General features: G+C 50.1%; 10 non-coding genes across 10 annotated transcripts; all 10 read left to right on the forward strand.

Annotated features, from left to right (window-relative positions):
- The first annotated feature begins 638 nt into the window (after window positions 1-638).
- Window positions 639-710, forward strand: TRNAM-CAU (transfer RNA methionine (anticodon CAU)). The gene has a single exon. It is a non-coding gene; the product is annotated as a tRNA-Met (tRNA).
- A 3699-nt stretch (window positions 711-4409) lies between these two features.
- Window positions 4410-4481, forward strand: TRNAM-CAU (transfer RNA methionine (anticodon CAU)). Its single transcript has one exon. It is a non-coding gene; the product is annotated as a tRNA-Met (tRNA).
- A 1185-nt stretch (window positions 4482-5666) lies between these two features.
- Window positions 5667-5738, forward strand: TRNAM-CAU (transfer RNA methionine (anticodon CAU)). Its single transcript has one exon. It is a non-coding gene; the product is annotated as a tRNA-Met (tRNA).
- Window positions 5739-8190: 2452 nt separating this feature from the next.
- Window positions 8191-8262, forward strand: TRNAM-CAU (transfer RNA methionine (anticodon CAU)). Its single transcript has one exon. It is a non-coding gene; the product is annotated as a tRNA-Met (tRNA).
- Window positions 8263-9447: 1185 nt separating this feature from the next.
- TRNAM-CAU (transfer RNA methionine (anticodon CAU)) lies at window positions 9448-9519 on the forward strand. The gene has a single exon. It is a non-coding gene; the product is annotated as a tRNA-Met (tRNA).
- A 1189-nt stretch (window positions 9520-10708) lies between these two features.
- On the forward strand, window positions 10709-10780 carry TRNAM-CAU (transfer RNA methionine (anticodon CAU)). The gene has a single exon. It is a non-coding gene; the product is annotated as a tRNA-Met (tRNA).
- A 2427-nt stretch (window positions 10781-13207) lies between these two features.
- Window positions 13208-13279, forward strand: TRNAM-CAU (transfer RNA methionine (anticodon CAU)). The gene has a single exon. It is a non-coding gene; the product is annotated as a tRNA-Met (tRNA).
- Window positions 13280-14464: 1185 nt separating this feature from the next.
- TRNAM-CAU (transfer RNA methionine (anticodon CAU)) lies at window positions 14465-14536 on the forward strand. Its single transcript has one exon. It is a non-coding gene; the product is annotated as a tRNA-Met (tRNA).
- A 1185-nt stretch (window positions 14537-15721) lies between these two features.
- Window positions 15722-15793, forward strand: TRNAM-CAU (transfer RNA methionine (anticodon CAU)). Its single transcript has one exon. It is a non-coding gene; the product is annotated as a tRNA-Met (tRNA).
- A 1185-nt stretch (window positions 15794-16978) lies between these two features.
- Window positions 16979-17050, forward strand: TRNAM-CAU (transfer RNA methionine (anticodon CAU)). The gene has a single exon. It is a non-coding gene; the product is annotated as a tRNA-Met (tRNA).
- Window positions 17051-18019: the final 969 nt, after the last annotated feature.

An 18019-nucleotide genomic window follows, 5' to 3' on the forward strand; every position in this document is an offset into this window, starting at 1 on the left:
GGGATTGAAGCGAGCAGGGCTCCTGGCCCCTCCCCGACAAAGCCCTGACGAAGGTCTGACAAAGGCCTATTCGCCTTGCCCTGACGGGCAAAGGTCCCAGCAGGCCACCGAGCACAGCACCTCAGCCTATTAGAGTGAGGTTTCAGGATCTCTCTCATCCTGTAAACCAACATACTGAGGAAGGTGAAACGTGTGGCTGCGCTCCTCACATGCTGAAGCAGCAGCAGCCCTTTCCCTGAAGCAAAGTTCCTTCATTCCTCCCTCCCATAACCCTTAGCAGGGGATTTATGGTAATTGAGTTGAGTTTCCAAACTGGCCCTTCCTTCCTTCCTTCCCATATCTGCCAGCTCGAGAAGGCTTGTTTTGTTGCACCTGGGAAGTAAAGTATCTATTTGCGAGAGAGAGAGAATGAGAGAGAGAGACAGAGAGAGAGAGACAGAGAGAGAAGGGGAAGGGGTGTTGGCAGTTAGGGTGTGAGCTAGAGAAATGAGGCCTGTCTGCAAAAGGCCATGGGATGGGAGTGCGTGGTTGCAGGTTGTTTGGCTTTGTAAGGCCTACTGCCCGCTTCACTCGAAACTGGGTCTAGGGTTGTCGGTTTGTAGGCTGTAAAAGCCCAGAAAAGCTCTTGTTCTCCAATCAGCAGAGTGGCGCAGCGGAAGCGTGCTGGGCCCATAACCCAGAGGTCGATGGATCGAAACCATCCTCTGCTAAGTTTTTTCAAATTATGTTTTTGTGTCATGGCATTAGGGCACAAAGAGCTGTAAGTGCCTGGATGCAATGTCATTCCTTGAACTTGCTGCCTCGTTCCACTCTTGCGCTAAATAGGAGAGGGGCCCAGCCCAGCCAACAAAATGTACTGTTCAATCAAACCAAACTTAAAACCAAGCTCCTTTTTTAAGGGGTCCCGGGGAAATGTTGGGCTGACCGGCAAGACATCATGATGCGAACTGCTTCTGCGTCAAACGCAAGCTTTTTTCATTCCCAGCCAATGACTTATTCTTATTTCTAAGGGGCGCTCCATCAGATTGCCCAGACAGGCAGGCGTTGGTGGTATAGTGGTGAGCATAGCTGCCTTCCAAGCAGTTGACCCGGGTTTGTTTCCCGGCCAACGCAGATCAAATCTTTAAATTGTTCAAAATGCATTTTTTGGAAATCAGACTCATGCTGAAAGCAAAGCTGACACACTTTTCGTGAAAATCAAAACCCCATCCAGGAAAGGTTCTTGCATCCTAGTTTCTGCAACTGTCTATCGGTGAGGGGATTGAAGCGAGCAGGGCTCCTAGCCCCTCCCCGACAAAGCCCTGACGAAGGCCTGACAAAGGCCTATTCGCCTTGCCCTGACGGCCAAAGGTCCCAGCAGGCCACCGAGCACAGCACCTCAGCCTATTAGAGTGAGGTTTCAGGATCTCTCTCATCCTGTAAACCAACATACTGAGGAAGGTGAAACGTGTGGCTGCGCTCCTCACATGCTGAAGCAGCAGCAGCCCTTTCCCTGAAGCAAAGTTCCTTCATTTCTCCCTCCCATAACCCTTAGCAGGGGATTTATGGTAATTGAGTTGAGTTCCCAAACTGGCCCTTCCTTCCTTCCTTCCCATATCTGCCAGCTCGAGAAGGCTTGTTTTGTTGCACCTGGGAAGTAAAGTATCTATTTGCGAGAGAGAGAGAATGAGAGAGAGAGACAGAGAGAGAGAGACAGAGAGAGAAGGGGAAGGGGTGTTGGCAGTTAGGGTGTGAGCTAGAAAAATGAGGCCTGTCTGCAAAAGGCCATGGGATGGGAGTGCGCGGTTGCAGGTTGTTTGGCTTTGTAAGGCCTACTGCCCGCTTCACTCGAAACTGGGTCTAGGGTTGTCGGTTTGTAGGCTGTAAAAGCCCAGAAAAGCTCTTGTTCTCCAACGAGCAGAGTGGCGCAGCGGAAGCGTGCTGGGCCCATAACCCAGAGGTTGATGGATCGAAACCATCCTCTGCTAAGTTTTTTCAAATTATGTTTTTGTGTCATGGCATTAGGGCACAAAGAGCTGTAAGTGCCTGGATGCAATGTCATTCCTTGAACTTGCTGCCTCGTTCCACTCTTGCGCTAAATAGGAGAGGGTCCCAGCCCAGCCAACAAAATGTACTGTTCAATGAAACCAAACTTAAAACCAAGCTCCTTTTTTAAGGGGTCCCGGGGAAATGTTGGGCTGACCGGCAAGACCTCATGATGCGAACTGCTTCTGCGTCAAACGCAAGCTTTTTTTATTCCCAGCCAATGACTTATTCTTATTTCTAAGGGGCGCTCCATCAGATAGCCCAGACAGGCAGGCGTTGGTGGTATAGTGGTGAGCATAGCTGCCTTCCAAGCAGTTGACCCGGGTTCCATTCCCGGCCAACGCAGATCAAATCTTTAAATTGTTCAAAATGCATTTTTTGGAAATCAGACTCATGCTGAAAGCAAAGCTGACACACTTTTCGTGAAAATCAAAACCCCATCCAGGAAAGGTTCTTGCATCCTAGTTTCTGCAACTGTCTATCGGTGAGGGGATTGAAGCGAGCAGGGCTCCTGGCCCCTCCCCGACAAAGCCCTGACGAAGGTCTGACAAAGGCCTATTCGCCTTGCCCTGACGGGCAAAGGTCCCAGCAGGCCACCGAGCACAGCACCTCAGCCTATTAGAGTGAGGTTTCAGGATCTCTCTCATCCTGTAAACCAACATACTGAGGAAGGTGAAACGTGTGGCTGCGCTCCTCACATGCTGAAGCAGCAGCAGCCCTTTCCCTGAAGCAAAGTTCCTTCATTCCTCCCTCCCATAACCCTTAGCAGGGGATTTATGGTAATTGAGTTGAGTTTCCAAACTGGCCCTTCCTTCCTTCCTTCCCATATCTGCCAGCTCGAGAAGGCTTGTTTTGTTGCACCTGGGAAGTAAAGTATCTATTTGCGAGAGAGAGAGAATGAGAGAGAGAGACAGAGAGAGAGAGACAGAGAGAGAAGGGGAAGGGGTGTTGGCAGTTAGGGTGTGAGCTAGAGAAATGAGGCCTGTCTGCAAAAGGCCATGGGATGGGAGTGCGTGGTTGCAGGTTGTTTGGCTTTGTAAGGCCTACTGCCCGCTTCACTCGAAACTGGGTCTAGGGTTGTCGGTTTGTAGGCTGTAAAAGCCCCGAAAAGCTCTCGTTCTCCAGCCAGCAGGGTGGCGCAGCGGAAGCGTGCTGGGCCCATAACCCAGAGGTCAATGGATCGAAACCATCCTCTGCTAAGTTTTTTCAAATTATGTTTTTGTGTCATGGCATTAGGGCACAAAGAGCTGTAAGTGCCTGGATGCAATGTCATTCCTTGAACTTGCTGCCTCGTTCCACTCTTGCGCTAAATAGGAGAGGGTCCCAGCCCAGCCAACAAAATGTACTGTTCAATCAAACCAAACTTAAAACCAAGCTCCTTTTTTAAGGGGTCCCGGGGAAATGTTGGGCTGACCGGCAAGACCTCATGATGCGAACTGCTTCTGCGTCAAACGCAAGCTTTTTTTATTCCCAGCCAATGACTTATTCTTATTTCTAAGGGGCGCTCCATCAGATAGCCCAGACAGGCAGGCGTTGGTGGTATAGTGGTGAGCATAGCTGCCTTCCAAGCAGTTGACCCGGGTTCCATTCCCGGCCAACGCAGATCAAATCTTTAAATTGTTCAAAATGCATTTTTTGGAAATCAGACTCATGCTGAAAGCAAAGCTGACACACTTTTCGTGAAAATCAAAACCCCATCCAGGAAAGGTTCTTGCATCCTAGTTTCTGCAACTGTCTATCGGTGAGGGGATTGAAGCGAGCAGGGCTCCTGGCCCCTCCCCGACAAAGCCCTGACGAAGGTCTGACAAAGGCCTATTCGCCTTGCCCTGACGGGCAAAGGTCCCAGCAGGCCACCGAGCACAGCACCTCAGCCTATTAGAGTGAGGTTTCAGGATCTCTCTCATCCTGTAAACCAACATACTGAGGAAGGTGAAACGTGTGGCTGCGCTCCTCACATGCTGAAGCAGCAGCAGCCCTTTCCCTGAAGCAAAGTTCCTTCATTCCTCCCTCCCATAACCCTTAGCAGGGGATTTATGGTAATTGAGTTGAGTTTCCAAACTGGCCCTTCCTTCCTTCCTTCCCATATCTGCCAGCTCGAGAAGGCTTGTTTTGTTGCACCTGGGAAGTAAAGTATCTATTTGCGAGAGAGAGAGAATGAGAGAGAGAGACAGAGAGAGAGAGACAGAGAGAGAAGGGGAAGGGGTGTTGGCAGTTAGGGTGTGAGCTAGAGAAATGAGGCCTGTCTGCAAAAGGCCATGGGATGGGAGTGCGTGGTTGCAGGTTGTTTGGCTTTGTAAGGCCTACTGCCCGCTTCACTCGAAACTGGGTCTAGGGTTGTCGGTTTGTAGGCTGTAAAAGCCCAGAAAAGCTCTTGTTCTCCAACCAGCAGAGTGGCGCAGCGGAAGCGTGCTGGGCCCATAACCCAGAGGTCGATGGATCGAAACCATCCTCTGCTAAGTTTTTTCAAATTATGTTTTTGTGTCATGGCATTAGGGCACAAAGAGCTGTAAGTGCCTGGATGCAATGTCATTCCTTGAACTTGCTGCCTCGTTCCACTCTTGCGCTAAATAGGAGAGGGTCCCAGCCCAGCCAACAAAATGTACTGTTCAATCAAACCAAACTTAAAACCAAGCTCCTTTTTTAAGGGGTCCCGGGGAAATGTTGGGCTGACCGGCAAGACCTCATGATGCGAACTGCTTCTGCGTCAAACGCAAGCTTTTTTCATTCCCAGCCAATGACTTATTCTTATTTCTAAGGGGCGCTCCATCAGATAGCCCAGACAGGCAGGCGTTGGTGGTATAGTGGTGAGCATAGCTGCCTTCCAAGCAGTTGACCCGGGTTCCATTCCCGGCCAGCGCAGATCAAATCTTTAAATTGTTCAAAATGCATTTTTTGGAAATCAGACTCATGCTGAAAGCAAAGCTGACACACTTTTCGTGAAAATCAAAACCCCATCCAGGAAAGGTTCTTGCATCCTAGTTTCTGCAACTGTCTATCGGTGAGGGGATTGAAGCGAGCAGGGCTCCTGGCCCCTCCCCGACAAAGCCCTGACGAAGGTCTGACAAAGGCCTATTCGCCTTGCCCTGACGGGCAAAGGTCCCAGCAGGCCACCGAGCACAGCACCTCAGCCTATTAGAGTGAGGTTTCAGGATCTCTCTCATCCTGTAAACCAACATACTGAGGAAGGTGAAACGTGTGGCTGCGCTCCTCACATGCTGAAGCAGCAGCAGCCCTTTCCCTGAAGCAAAGTTCCTTCATTCCTCCCTCCCATAACCCTTAGCAGGGAATTTATGGTAATTGAGTTGAGTTTCCAAACTGGCCCTTCCTTCCTTCCTTCCCATATCTGCCAGCTCGAGAAGGCTTGTTTTGTTGCACCTGGGAAGTAAAGTATCTATTTGCGAGAGAGAGAGAATGAGAGAGAGAGACAGAGAGAGAGAGACAGAGAGAGAAGGGGAAGGGGTGTTGGCAGTTAGGGTGTGAGCTAGAGAAATGAGGCCTGTCTGCAAAAGGCCATGGGATGGGAGTGCGTGGTTGCAGGTTGTTTGGCTTTGTAAGGCCTACTGCCCGCTTCACTCGAAACTGGGTCTAGGGTTGTCGGTTTGTAGGCTGTAAAAGCCCCGAAAAGCTCTCGTTCTCCAGCCAGCAGAGTGGCGCAGCGGAAGCGTGCTGGGCCCATAACCCAGAGGTCGATGGATCGAAACCATCCTCTGCTAAGTTTTTTCAAATTATGTTTTTGTGTCATGGCATTAGGGCACAAAGAGCTGTAAGTGCCTGGATGCAATGTCATTCCTTGAACTTGCTGCCTCGTTCCACTCTTGCGCTAAATAGGAGAGGGTCCCAGCCCAGCCAACAAAATGTACTGTTCAATCAAACCAAACTTAAAACCAAGCTCCTTTTTTAAGGGGTCCCGGGGAAATGTTGGGCTGACCGGCAAGACCTCATGATGCGAACTGCTTCTGCGTCAAACGCAAGCTTTTTTTATTCCCAGCCAATGACTTATTCTTATTTCTAAGGGGCGCTCCATCAGATAGCCCAGACAGGCAGGCGTTGGTGGTATAGTGGTGAGCATAGCTGCCTTCCAAGCAGTTGACCCGGGTTCCATTCCCGGCCAACGCAGATCAAATCTTTAAATTGTTCAAAATGCATTTTTTGGAAATCAGACTCATGCTGAAAGCAAAGCTGACACACTTTTCGTGAAAATCAAAACCCCATCCAGGAAAGGTTCTTGCATCCTAGTTTCTGCAACTGTCTATCGGTGAGGGGATTGAAGCGAGCAGGGCTCCTGGCCCCTCCCCGACAAAGCCCTGACGAAGGTCTGACAAAGGCCTATTCGCCTTGCCCTGACGGGCAAAGGTCCCAGCAGGCCACCGAGCACAGCACCTCAGCCTATTAGAGTGAGGTTTCAGGATCTCTCTCATCCTGTAAACCAACATACTGAGGAAGGTGAAACGTGTGGCTGCGCTCCTCACATGCTGAAGCAGCAGCAGCCCTTTCCCTGAAGCAAAGTTCCTTCATTCCTCCCTCCCATAACCCTTAGCAGGGGATTTATGGTAATTGAGTTGAGTTTCCAAACTGGCCCTTCCTTCCTTCCTTCCCATATCTGCCAGCTCGAGAAGGCTTGTTTTGTTGCACCTGGGAAGTAAAGTATCTATTTGCGAGAGAGAGAGAATGAGAGAGAGAGACAGAGAGAGAGAGACAGAGAGAGAAGGGGAAGGGGTGTTGGCAGTTAGGGTGTGAGCTAGAGAAATGAGGCCTGTCTGCAAAAGGCCATGGGATGGGAGTGCGTGGTTGCAGGTTGTTTGGCTTTGTAAGGCCTACTGCCCGCTTCACTCGAAACTGGGTCTAGGGTTGTCGGTTTGTAGGCTGTAAAAGCCCCGAAAAGCTCTCGTTCTCCAGCCAGCAGAGTGGCGCAGCGGAAGCGTGCTGGACCCATAACCCAGAGGTCGATGGATCGAAACCATCCTCTGCTAAGTTTTTTCAAATTATGTTTTTGTGTCATGGCATTAGGGCACAAAGAGCTGTAAGTGCCTGGATGCAATGTCATTCCTTGAACTTGCTGCCTCGTTCCACTCTTGCGCTAAATAGGAGAGGGTCCCAGCCCAGCCAACAAAATGTACTGTTCAATCAAACCAAACTTAAAACCAAGCTCCTTTTTTAAGGGGTCCCGGGGAAATGTTGGGCTGACCGGCAAGACCTCATGATGCGAACTGCTTCTGCGTCAAACGCAAGCTTTTTTCATTCCCAGCCAATGACTTATTCTTATTTCTAAGGGGCGCTCCATCAGATAGCCCAGACAGGCAGGCGTTGGTGGTATAGTGGTGAGCATAGCTGCCTTCCAAGCAGTTGACCCGGGTTCCATTCCCGGCGTTCCATTCCCGGCCAACGCAGATCAAATCTTTAAATTGTTCAAAATGCATTTTTTGGAAATCAGACTCATGCTGAAAGCAAAGCTGACACACTTTTCGTGAAAATCAAAACCCCATCCAGGAAAGGTTCTTGCATCCTAGTTTCTGCAACTGTCTATCGGTGAGGGGATTGAAGCGAGCAGGGCTCCTGGCCCCTCCCCGACAAAGCCCTGACGAAGGTCTGACAAAGGCCTATTCGCCTTGCCCTGACGGGCAAAGGTCCCAGCAGGCCACCGAGCACAGCACCTCAGCCTATTAGAGTGAGGTTTCAGGATCTCTCTCATCCTGTAAACCAACATACTGAGGAAGGTGAAACGTGTGGCTGCGCTCCTCACATGCTGAAGCAGCAGCAGCCCTTTCCCTGAAGCAAAGTTCCTTCATTCCTCCCTCCCATAACCCTTAGCAGGGAATTTATGGTAATTGAGTTGAGTTTCCAAACTGGCCCTTCCTTCCTTCCCATATCTGCCAGCTCGAGAAGGCTTGTTTTGTTGCACCTGGGAAGTAAAGTATCTATTTGCGAGAGAGAGAGAATGAGAGAGAGAGACAGAGAGAGAGAGACAGAGAGAGAAGGGGAAGGGGTGTTGGCAGTTAGGGTGTGAGCTAGAGAAATGAGGCCTGTCTGCAAAAGGCCATGGGATGGGAGTGCGTGGTTGCAGGTTGTTTGGCTTTGTAAGGCCTACTGCCCGCTTCACTCGAAACTGGGTCTAGGGTTGTTGGTTTGTAGGCTGTAAAAGCCCCGAAAAGCTCTCGTTCTCCAGCCAGCAGAGTGGCGCAGCGGAAGCGTGCTGGGCCCATAACCCAGAGGTCGATGGATCGAAACCATCCTCTGCTAAGTTTTTTCAAATTATGTTTTTGTGTCATGGCATTAGGGCACAAAGAGCTGTAAGTGCCTGGATGCAATGTCATTCCTTGAACTTGCTGCCTCGTTCCACTCTTGCGCTAAATAGGAGAGGGTCCCAGCCCAGCCAACAAAATGTACTGTTCAATGAAACCAAACTTAAAACCAAGCTCCTTTTTTAAGGGGTCCCGGGGAAATGTTGGGCTGACCGGCAAGACCTCATGATGCGAACTGCTTCTGCGTCAAACGCAAGCTTTTTTTATTCCCAGCCAATGACTTATTCTTATTTCTAAGGGGCGCTCCATCAGATAGCCCAGACAGGCAGGCGTTGGTGGTATAGTGGTGAGCATAGCTGCCTTCCAAGCAGTTGACCCGGGTTCCATTCCCGGCCAACGCAGATCAAATCTTTAAATTGTTCAAAATGCATTTTTTGGAAATCAGACTCATGCTGAAAGCAAAGCTGACACACTTTTCGTGAAAATCAAAACCCCATCCAGGAAAGGTTCTTGCATCCTAGTTTCTGCAACTGTCTATCGGTGAGGGGATTGAAGCGAGCAGGGCTCCTGGCCCCTCCCCGACAAAGCCCTGACGAAGGTCTGACAAAGGCCTATTCGCCTTGCCCTGACGGGCAAAGGTCCCAGCAGGCCACCGAGCACAGCACCTCAGCCTATTAGAGTGAGGTTTCAGGATCTCTCTCATCCTGTAAACCAACATACTGAGGAAGGTGAAACGTGTGGCTACGCTCCTCACATGCTGAAGCAGCAGCAGCCCTTTCCCTGAAGCAAAGTTCCTTCATTCCTCCCTCCCATAACCCTTAGCAGGGGATTTATGGTAATTGAGTTGAGTTTCCAAACTGGCCCTTCCTTCCTTCCTTCCCATATCTGCCAGCTCGAGAAGGCTTGTTTTGTTGCACCTGGGAAGTAAAGTATCTATTTGCGAGAGAGAGAGAATGAGAGAGAGAGACAGAGAGAGAGAGACAGAGAGAGAAGGGGAAGGGGTGTTGGCAGTTAGGGTGTGAGCTAGAGAAATGAGGCCTGTCTGCAAAAGGCCATGGGATGGGAGTGCGTGGTTGCAGGTTGTTTGGCTTTGTAAGGCCTACTGCCCGCTTCACTCGAAACTGGGTCTAGGGTTGTCGGTTTGTAGGCTGTAAAAGCCCAGAAAAGCTCTTGTTCTCCAACCAGCAGAGTGGCGCAGCGGAAGCGTGCTGGGCCCATAACCCAGAGGTCGATGGATCGAAACCATCCTCTGCTAAGTTTTTTCAAATTATGTTTTTGTGTCATGGCATTAGGGCACAAAGAGCTGTAAGTGCCTGGATGCAATGTCATTCCTTGAACTTGCTGCCTCGTTCCACTCTTGCGCTAAATAGGAGAGGGTCCCAGCCCAGCCAACAAAATGTACTGTTCAATCAAACCAAACTTAAAACCAAGCTCCTTTTTTAAGGGGTCCCGGGGAAATGTTGGGCTGACCGGCAAGACCTCATGATGCGAACTGCTTCTGCGTCAAACGCAAGCTTTTTTCATTCCCAGCCAATGACTTATTCTTATTTCTAAGGGGCGCTCCATCAGATAGCCCAGACAGGCAGGCGTTGGTGGTATAGTGGTGAGCATAGCTGCCTTCCAAGCAGTTGACCCGGGTTCCATTCCCGGCCAGCGCAGATCAAATCTTTAAATTGTTCAAAATGCATTTTTTGGAAATCAGACTCATGCTGAAAGCAAAGCTGACACACTTTTCGTGAAAATCAAAACCCCATCCAGGAAAGGTTCTTGCATCCTAGTTTCTGCAACTGTCTATCGGTGAGGGGATTGAAGCGAGCAGGGCTCCTGGCCCCTCCCCGACAAAGCCCTGACGAAGGTCTGACAAAGGCCTATTCGCCTTGCCCTGACGGGCAAAGGTCCCAGCAGGCCACCGAGCACAGCACCTCAGCCTATTAGAGTGAGGTTTCAGGATCTCTCTCATCCTGTAAACCAACATACTGAGGAAGGTGAAACGTGTGGCTGCGCTCCTCACATGCTGAAGCAGCAGCAGCCCTTTCCCTGAAGCAAAGTTCCTTCATTCCTCCCTCCCATAACCCTTAGCAGGGAATTTATGGTAATTGAGTTGAGTTTCCAAACTGGCCCTTCCTTCCTTCCTTCCTTCCCATATCTGCCAGCTCGAGAAGGCTTGTTTTGTTGCACCTGGGAAGTAAAGTATCTATTTGCGAGAGAGAGAGAATGAGAGAGAGAGACAGAGAGAGAGAGACAGAGAGAGAAGGGGAAGGGGTGTTGGCAGTTAGGGTGTGAGCTAGAGAAATGAGGCCTGTCTGCAAAAGGCCATGGGATGGGAGTGCGTGGTTGCAGGTTGTTTGGCTTTGTAAGGCCTACTGCCCGCTTCACTCGAAACTGGGTCTAGGGTTGTCGGTTTGTAGGCTGTAAAAGCCCCGAAAAGCTCTCGTTCTCCAGCCAGCAGAGTGGCGCAGCGGAAGCGTGCTGGGCCCATAACCCAGAGGTCGATGGATCGAAACCATCCTCTGCTAAGTTTTTTCAAATTATGTTTTTGTGTCATGGCATTAGGGCACAAAGAGCTGTAAGTGCCTGGATGCAATGTCATTCCTTGAACTTGCTGCCTCGTTCCACTCTTGCGCTAAATAGGAGAGGGTCCCAGCCCAGCCAACAAAATGTACTGTTCAATCAAACCAAACTTAAAACCAAGCTCCTTTTTTAAGGGGTCCCGGGGAAATGTTGGGCTGACCGGCAAGACCTCATGATGCGAACTGCTTCTGCGTCAAACGCAAGCTTTTTTTATTCCCAGCCAATGACTTATTCTTATTTCTAAGGGGCGCTCCATCAGATAGCCCAGACAGGCAGGCGTTGGTGGTATAGTGGTGAGCATAGCTGCCTTCCAAGCAGTTGACCCGGGTTCCATTCCCGGCCAACGCAGATCAAATCTTTAAATTGTTCAAAATGCATTTTTTGGAAATCAGACTCATGCTGAAAGCAAAGCTGACACACTTTTCGTGAAAATCAAAACCCCATCCAGGAAAGGTTCTTGCATCCTAGTTTCTGCAACTGTCTATCGGTGAGGGGATTGAAGCGAGCAGGGCTCCTGGCCCCTCCCCGACAAAGCCCTGACGAAGGTCTGACAAAGGCCTATTCGCCTTGCCCTGACGGGCAAAGGTCCCAGCAGGCCACCGAGCACAGCACCTCAGCCTATTAGAGTGAGGTTTCAGGATCTCTCTCATCCTGTAAACCAACATACTGAGGAAGGTGAAACGTGTGGCTGCGCTCCTCACATGCTGAAGCAGCAGCAGCCCTTTCCCTGAAGCAAAGTTCCTTCATTCCTCCCTCCCATAACCCTTAGCAGGGGATTTATGGTAATTGAGTTGAGTTTCCAAACTGGCCCTTCCTTCCTTCCTTCCCATATCTGCCAGCTCGAGAAGGCTTGTTTTGTTGCACCTGGGAAGTAAAGTATCTATTTGCGAGAGAGAGAGAATGAGAGAGAGAGACAGAGAGAGAGAGACAGAGAGAGAAGGGGAAGGGGTGTTGGCAGTTAGGGTGTGAGCTAGAGAAATGAGGCCTGTCTGCAAAAGGCCATGGGATGGGAGTGCGTGGTTGCAGGTTGTTTGGCTTTGTAAGGCCTACTGCCCGCTTCACTCGAAACTGGGTCTAGGGTTGTCGGTTTGTAGGCTGTAAAAGCCCCGAAAAGCTCTCGTTCTCCAGCCAGCGGAGTGGCGCAGCGGAAGCGTGCTGGGCCCATAACCCAAAGGTCGATGGATCGAAACCATCCTCTGCTAAGTTTTTTCAAATTATGTTTTTGTGTCATGGCATTAGGGCACAAAGAGCTGTAAGTGCCTGGATGCAATGTCATTCCTTGAACTTGCTGCCTCGTTCCACTCTTGCGCTAAATAGGAGAGGGTCCCAGCCCAGCCAACAAAATGTACTGTTCAATCAAACCAAACTTAAAACCAAGCTCCTTTTTTAAGGGGTCCCGGGGAAATGTTGGGCTGACCGGCAAGACCTCATGATGCGAACTGCTTCTGCGTCAAACGCAAGCTTTTTTTATTCCCAGCCAATGACTTATTCTTATTTCTAAGGGGCGCTCCATCAGATAGCCCAGACAGGCAGGCGTTGGTGGTATAGTGGTGAGCATAGCTGCCTTCCAAGCAGTTGACCAGCCAACGCAGATCAAATCTTTAAATTGTTCAAAATGCATTTTTTGGAAATCAGACTCATGCTGAAAGCAAAGCTGACACACTTTTCGTGAAAATCAAAACCCCATCCAGGAAAGGTTCTTGCATCCTAGTTTCTGCAACTGTCTATCGGTGAGGGGATTGAAGCGAGCAGGGCTCCTGGCCCCTCCCCGACAAAGCCCTGACGAAGGTCTGACAAAGGCCTATTCGCCTTGCCCTGACGGGCAAAGGTCCCAGCAGGCCACCGAGCACAGCACCTCAGCCTATTAGAGTGAGGTTTCAGGATCTCTCTCATCCTGTAAACCAACATACTGAGGAAGGTGAAACGTGTGGCTGCGCTCCTCACATGCTGAAGCAGCAGCAGCCCTTTCCCTGAAGCAAGTTCCTTCATTCCTCCCTCCCATAACCCTTAGCAGGGAATTTATGGTAATTGAGTTGAGTTTCCAAACTGGCCCTTCCTTCCTTCCTTCCCATATCTGCCAGCTCGAGAAGGCTTGTTTTGTTGCACCTGGGAAGTAAAGTATCTATTTGCGAGAGAGAGAGAATGAGAGAGAGAGACAGAGAGAGAGAGACAGAGAGAGAAGGGGAAGGGGTGTTGGCAGTTAGGGTGTGAGCTAGAGAAATGAGGCCTGTCTGCAAAAGGCCATGGGATGGGAGTGCGTGGTTGCAGGTTGTTTGGCTTTGTAAGGCCTACTGCCCGCTTCACTCGAAACTGGGTCTAGGGTTGTCGGTTTGTAGGCTGTAAAAGCCCCGAAAAGCTCTCGTTCTCCAGCCAGCAGAGTGGCGCAGCGGAAGCGTGCTGGGCCCATAACCCAGAGGTCGATGGATCGAAACCATCCTCTGCTAAGTTTTTTCAAATTATGTTTTTGTGTCATGGCATTAGGGCACAAAGAGCTGTAAGTGCCTGGATGCAATGTCATTCCTTGAACTTGCTGCCTCGTTCCACTCTTGCGCTAAATAGGAGAGGGTCCCAGCCCAGCCAACAAAATGTACTGTTCAATCAAACCAAACTTAAAACCAAGCTCCTTTTTTAAGGGGTCCCGGGGAAATGTTGGGCTGACCGGCAAGACCTCATGATGCGAACTGCTTCTGCGTCAAACGCAAGCTTTTTTTATTCCCAGCCAATGACTTATTCTTATTTCTAAGGGGCGCTCCATCAGATAGCCCAGACAGGCAGGCGTTGGTGGTATAGTGGTGAGCATAGCTGCCTTCCAAGCAGTTGACCAGGGTTCCATTCCCGGCCAACGCAGATCAAATCTTTAAATTGTTCAAAATGCATTTTTTGGAAATCAGACTCATGCTGAAAGCAAAGCTGACACACTTTTCGTGAAAATCAAAACCCCATCCAGGAAAGGTTCTTGCATCCTAGTTTCTGCAACTGTCTATCGGTGAGGGGATTGAAGCGAGCAGGGCTCCTGGCCCCTCCCCGACAAAGCCCTGACGAAGGTCTGACAAAGGCCTATTCGCCTTGCCCTGACGGGCAAAGGTCCCAGCAGGCCACCGAGCACAGCACCTCAGCCTATTAGAGTGAGGTTTCAGGATCTCTCTCATCCTGTAAACCAACATACTGAGGAAGGTGAAACGTGTGGCTGCGCTCCTCACATGCTGAAGCAGCAGCAGCCCTTTCCCTGAAGCAAAGTTCCTTCATTCCTCCCTCCCATAACCCTTAGCAGGGAATTTATGGTAATTGAGTTGAGTTTCCAAACTGGCCCTTCCTTCCTTCCTTCCCATATCTGCCAGCTCGAGAAGGCTTGTTTTGTTGCACCTGGGAAGTAAAGTATCTATTTGCGAGAGAGAGAGAATGAGAGAGAGAGACAGAGAGAGAGAGACAGAGAGAGAAGGGGAAGGGGTGTTGGCAGTTAGGGTGTGAGCTAGAGAAATGAGGCCTGTCTGCAAAAGGCCATGGGATGGGAGTGCGTGGTTGCAGGTTGTTTGGCTTTGTAAGGCCTACTGCCCGCTTCACTCGAAACTGGGTCTAGGGTTGTTGGTTTGTAGGCTGTAAAAGCCCCGAAAAGCTCTCGTTCTCCAGCCAGCAGAGTGGCGCAGCGGAAGCGTGCTGGGCCCATAACCCAGAGGTCGATGGATCGAAACCATCCTCTGCTAAGTTTTTTCAAATTATGTTTTTGTGTCATGGCATTAGGGCACAAAGAGCTGTAAGTGCCTGGATGCAATGTCATTCCTTGAACTTGCTGCCTCGTTCCACTCTTGCGCTAAATAGGAGAGGGTCCCAGCCCAGCCAACAAAATGTACTGTTCAATGAAACCAAACTTAAAACCAAGCTCCTTTTTTAAGGGGTCCCGGGGAAATGTTGGGCTGACCGGCAAGACCTCATGATGCGAACTGCTTCTGCGTCAAACGCAAGCTTTTTTTATTCCCAGCCAATGACTTATTCTTATTTCTAAGGGGCGCTCCATCAGATAGCCCAGACAGGCAGGCGTTGGTGGTATAGTGGTGAGCATAGCTGCCTTCCAAGCAGTTGACCCGGGTTCCATTCCCGGCCAACGCAGATCAAATCTTTAAATTGTTCAAAATGCATTTTTTGGAAATCAGACTCATGCTGAAAGCAAAGCTGACACACTTTTCGTGAAAATCAAAACCCCATCCAGGAAAGGTTCTTGCATCCTAGTTTCTGCAACTGTCTATCGGTGAGGGGATTGAAGCGAGCAGGGCTCCTGGCCCCTCCCCGACAAAGCCCTGACGAAGGTCTGACAAAGGCCTATTCGCCTTGCCCTGACGGGCAAAGGTCCCAGCAGGCCACCGAGCACAGCACCTCAGCCTATTAGAGTGAGGTTTCAGGATCTCTCTCATCCTATAAACCAACATACTGAGGAAGGTGAAACGTGTGGCTGCGCTCCTCACATGCTGAAGCAGCAGCAGCCCTTTCCCTGAAGCAAAGTTCCTTCATTCCTCCCTCCCATAACCCTTAGCAGGGGATTTATGGTAATTGAGTTGAGTTTCCAAACTGGCCCTTCCTTCCTTCCTTCCCATATCTGCCAGCTCGAGAAGGCTTGTTTTGTTGCACCTGGGAAGTAAAGTATCTATTTGCGAGAGAGAGAGAATGAGAGAGAGAGACAGAGAGAGAGAGACAGAGAGAGAAGGGGAAGGGGTGTTGGCAGTTAGGGTGTGAGCTAGAGAAATGAGGCCTGTCTGCAAAAGGCCATGGGATGGGAGTGCGTGGTTGCAGGTTGTTTGGCTTTGTAAGGCCTACTGCCCGCTTCACTCGAAACTGGGTCTAGGGTTGTCGGTTTGTAGGCTGTAAAAGCCCCGAAAAGCTCTCGTTCTCCAGCCAGCAGGGTGGCGCAGCGGAAGCGTGCTGGGCCCATAACCCAGAGGTCGATGGATCGAAACCATCCTCTGCTAAGTTTTTTCAAATTATGTTTTTGTGTCATGGCATTAGGGCACAAAGAGCTGTAAGTGCCTGGATGCAATGTCATTCCTTGAACTTGCTGCCTCGTTCCACTCTTGCGCTAAATAGGAGAGGGTCCCAGCCCAGCCAACAAAATGTACTGTTCAATGAAACCAAACTTAAAACCAAGCTCCTTTTTTAAGGGGTCCCGGGGAAATGTTGGGCTGACCGGCAAGACCTCATGATGCGAACTGCTTCTGCGTCAAACGCAAGCTTTTTTTATTCCCAGCCAATGACTTATTCTTATTTCTAAGGGGCGCTCCATCAGATAGCCCAGACAGGCAGGCGTTGGTGGTATAGTGGTGAGCATAGCTGCCTTCCAAGCAGTTGACCCGGGTTCCATTCCCGGCCAACGCAGATCAAATCTTTAAATTGTTCAAAATGCATTTTTTGGAAATCAGACTCATGCTGAAAGCAAAGCTGACACACTTTTCGTGAAAATCAAAACCCCATCCAGGAAAGGTTCTTGCATCCTAGTTTCTGCAACTGTCTATCGGTGAGGGGATTGAAGCGAGCAGGGCTCCTGGCCCCTCCCCGACAAAGCCCTGACGAAGGTCTGACAAAGGCCTATTCGCCTTGCCCTGACGGGCAAAGGTCCCAGCAGGCCACCGAGCACAGCACCTCAGCCTATTAGAGTGAGGTTTCAGGATCTCTCTCATCCTGTAAACCAACATACTGAGGAAGGTGAAACGTGTGGCTGCGCTCCTCACATGCTGAAGCAGCAGCAGCCCTTTCCCTGAAGCAAAGTTCCTTCATTCCTCCCTCCCATAACCCTTAGCAGGGGATTTATGGTAATTGAGTTGAGTTTCCAAACTGGCCCTTCCTTCCTTCCTTCCCATATCTGCCAGCTCGAGAAGGCTTGTTTTGTTGCACCTGGGAAGTAAAGTATCTATTTGCGAGAGAGAGAGAATGAGAGAGAGAGACAGAGAGAGAGAGACAGAGAGAGAAGGGGAAGGGGTGTTGGCAGTTAGGGTGTGAGCTAGAGAAATGAGGCCTGTCTGCAAAAGGCCATGGGATGGGAGTGCGTGGTTGCAGGTTGTTTGGCTTTGTAAGGCCTACTGCCCGCTTCACTCGAAACTGGGTCTAGGGTTGTCGGTTTGTAGGCTGTAAAAGCCCAGAAAAGCTCTTGTTCTCCAATCAGCAGAGTGGCGCAGCGGAAGCGTGCTGGGCCCATAACCCAGAGGTCGATGGATCGAAACCATCCTCTGCTAAGTTTTTTCAAATTATGTTTTTGTGTCATGGCATTAGGGCACAAAGAGCTGTAAGTGCCTGGATGCAATGTCATTCCTTGAACTTGCTGCCTCGTTCCACTCTTGCGCTAAATAGGAGAGGGGCCCAGCCCAGCCAACAAAATGTACTGTTCAATCAAACCAAACTTAAAACCAAGCTCCTTTTTTAAGGGGTCCCGGGGAAATGTTGGGCTGACCGGCAAGACATCATGATGCGAACTGCTTCTGCGTCAAACGCAAGCTTTTTTCATTCCCAGCCAATGACTTATTCTTATTTCTAAGGGGCGCTCCATCAGATTGCCCAGACAGGCAGGCGTTGGTGGTATAGTGGTGAGCATAGCTGCCTTCCAAGCAGTTGACCCGGGTTTGTTTCCCGGCCAACGCAGATCAAATCTTTAAATTGTTCAAAATGCATTTTTTGGAAATCAGACTCATGCTGAAAGCAAAGCTGACACACTTTTCGTGAAAATCAAAACCCCATCCAGGAAAGGTTCTTGCATCCTAGTTTCTGCAACTGTCTATCGGTGAGGGGATTGAAGCGAGCAGGGCTCCTAGCCCCTCCCCGACAAAGCCCTGACGAAGGCCTGACAAAGGCCTATTCGCCTTGCCCTGACGGCCAAAGGTCCCAGCAGGCCACCGAGCACAGCACCTCAGCCTATTAGAGTGAGGTTTCAGGATCTCTCTCATCCTGTAAACCAACATACTGAGGAAGGTGAAACGTGTGGCTGCGCTCCTCACATGCTGAAGCAGCAGCAGCCCTTTCCCTGAAGCAAAGTTCCTTCATTTCTCCCTCCCATAACCCTTAGCAGGGGATTTATGGTAATTGAGTTGAGTTCCCAAACTGGCCCTTCCTTCCTTCCTTCCCATATCTGCCAGCTCGAGAAGGCTTGTTTTGTTGCACCTGGGAAGTAAAGTATCTATTTGCGAGAGAGAGAGAATGAGAGAGAGAGA

Source organism: Ambystoma mexicanum, chromosome 6q (assembly GCF_040938575.1).
Source record: "Ambystoma mexicanum isolate Mex_15411 chromosome 6q, UKY_AmexF1_1, whole genome shotgun sequence".
NCBI classification, from domain to species: Eukaryota; Metazoa; Chordata; class Amphibia; order Caudata; family Ambystomatidae; genus Ambystoma; species Ambystoma mexicanum.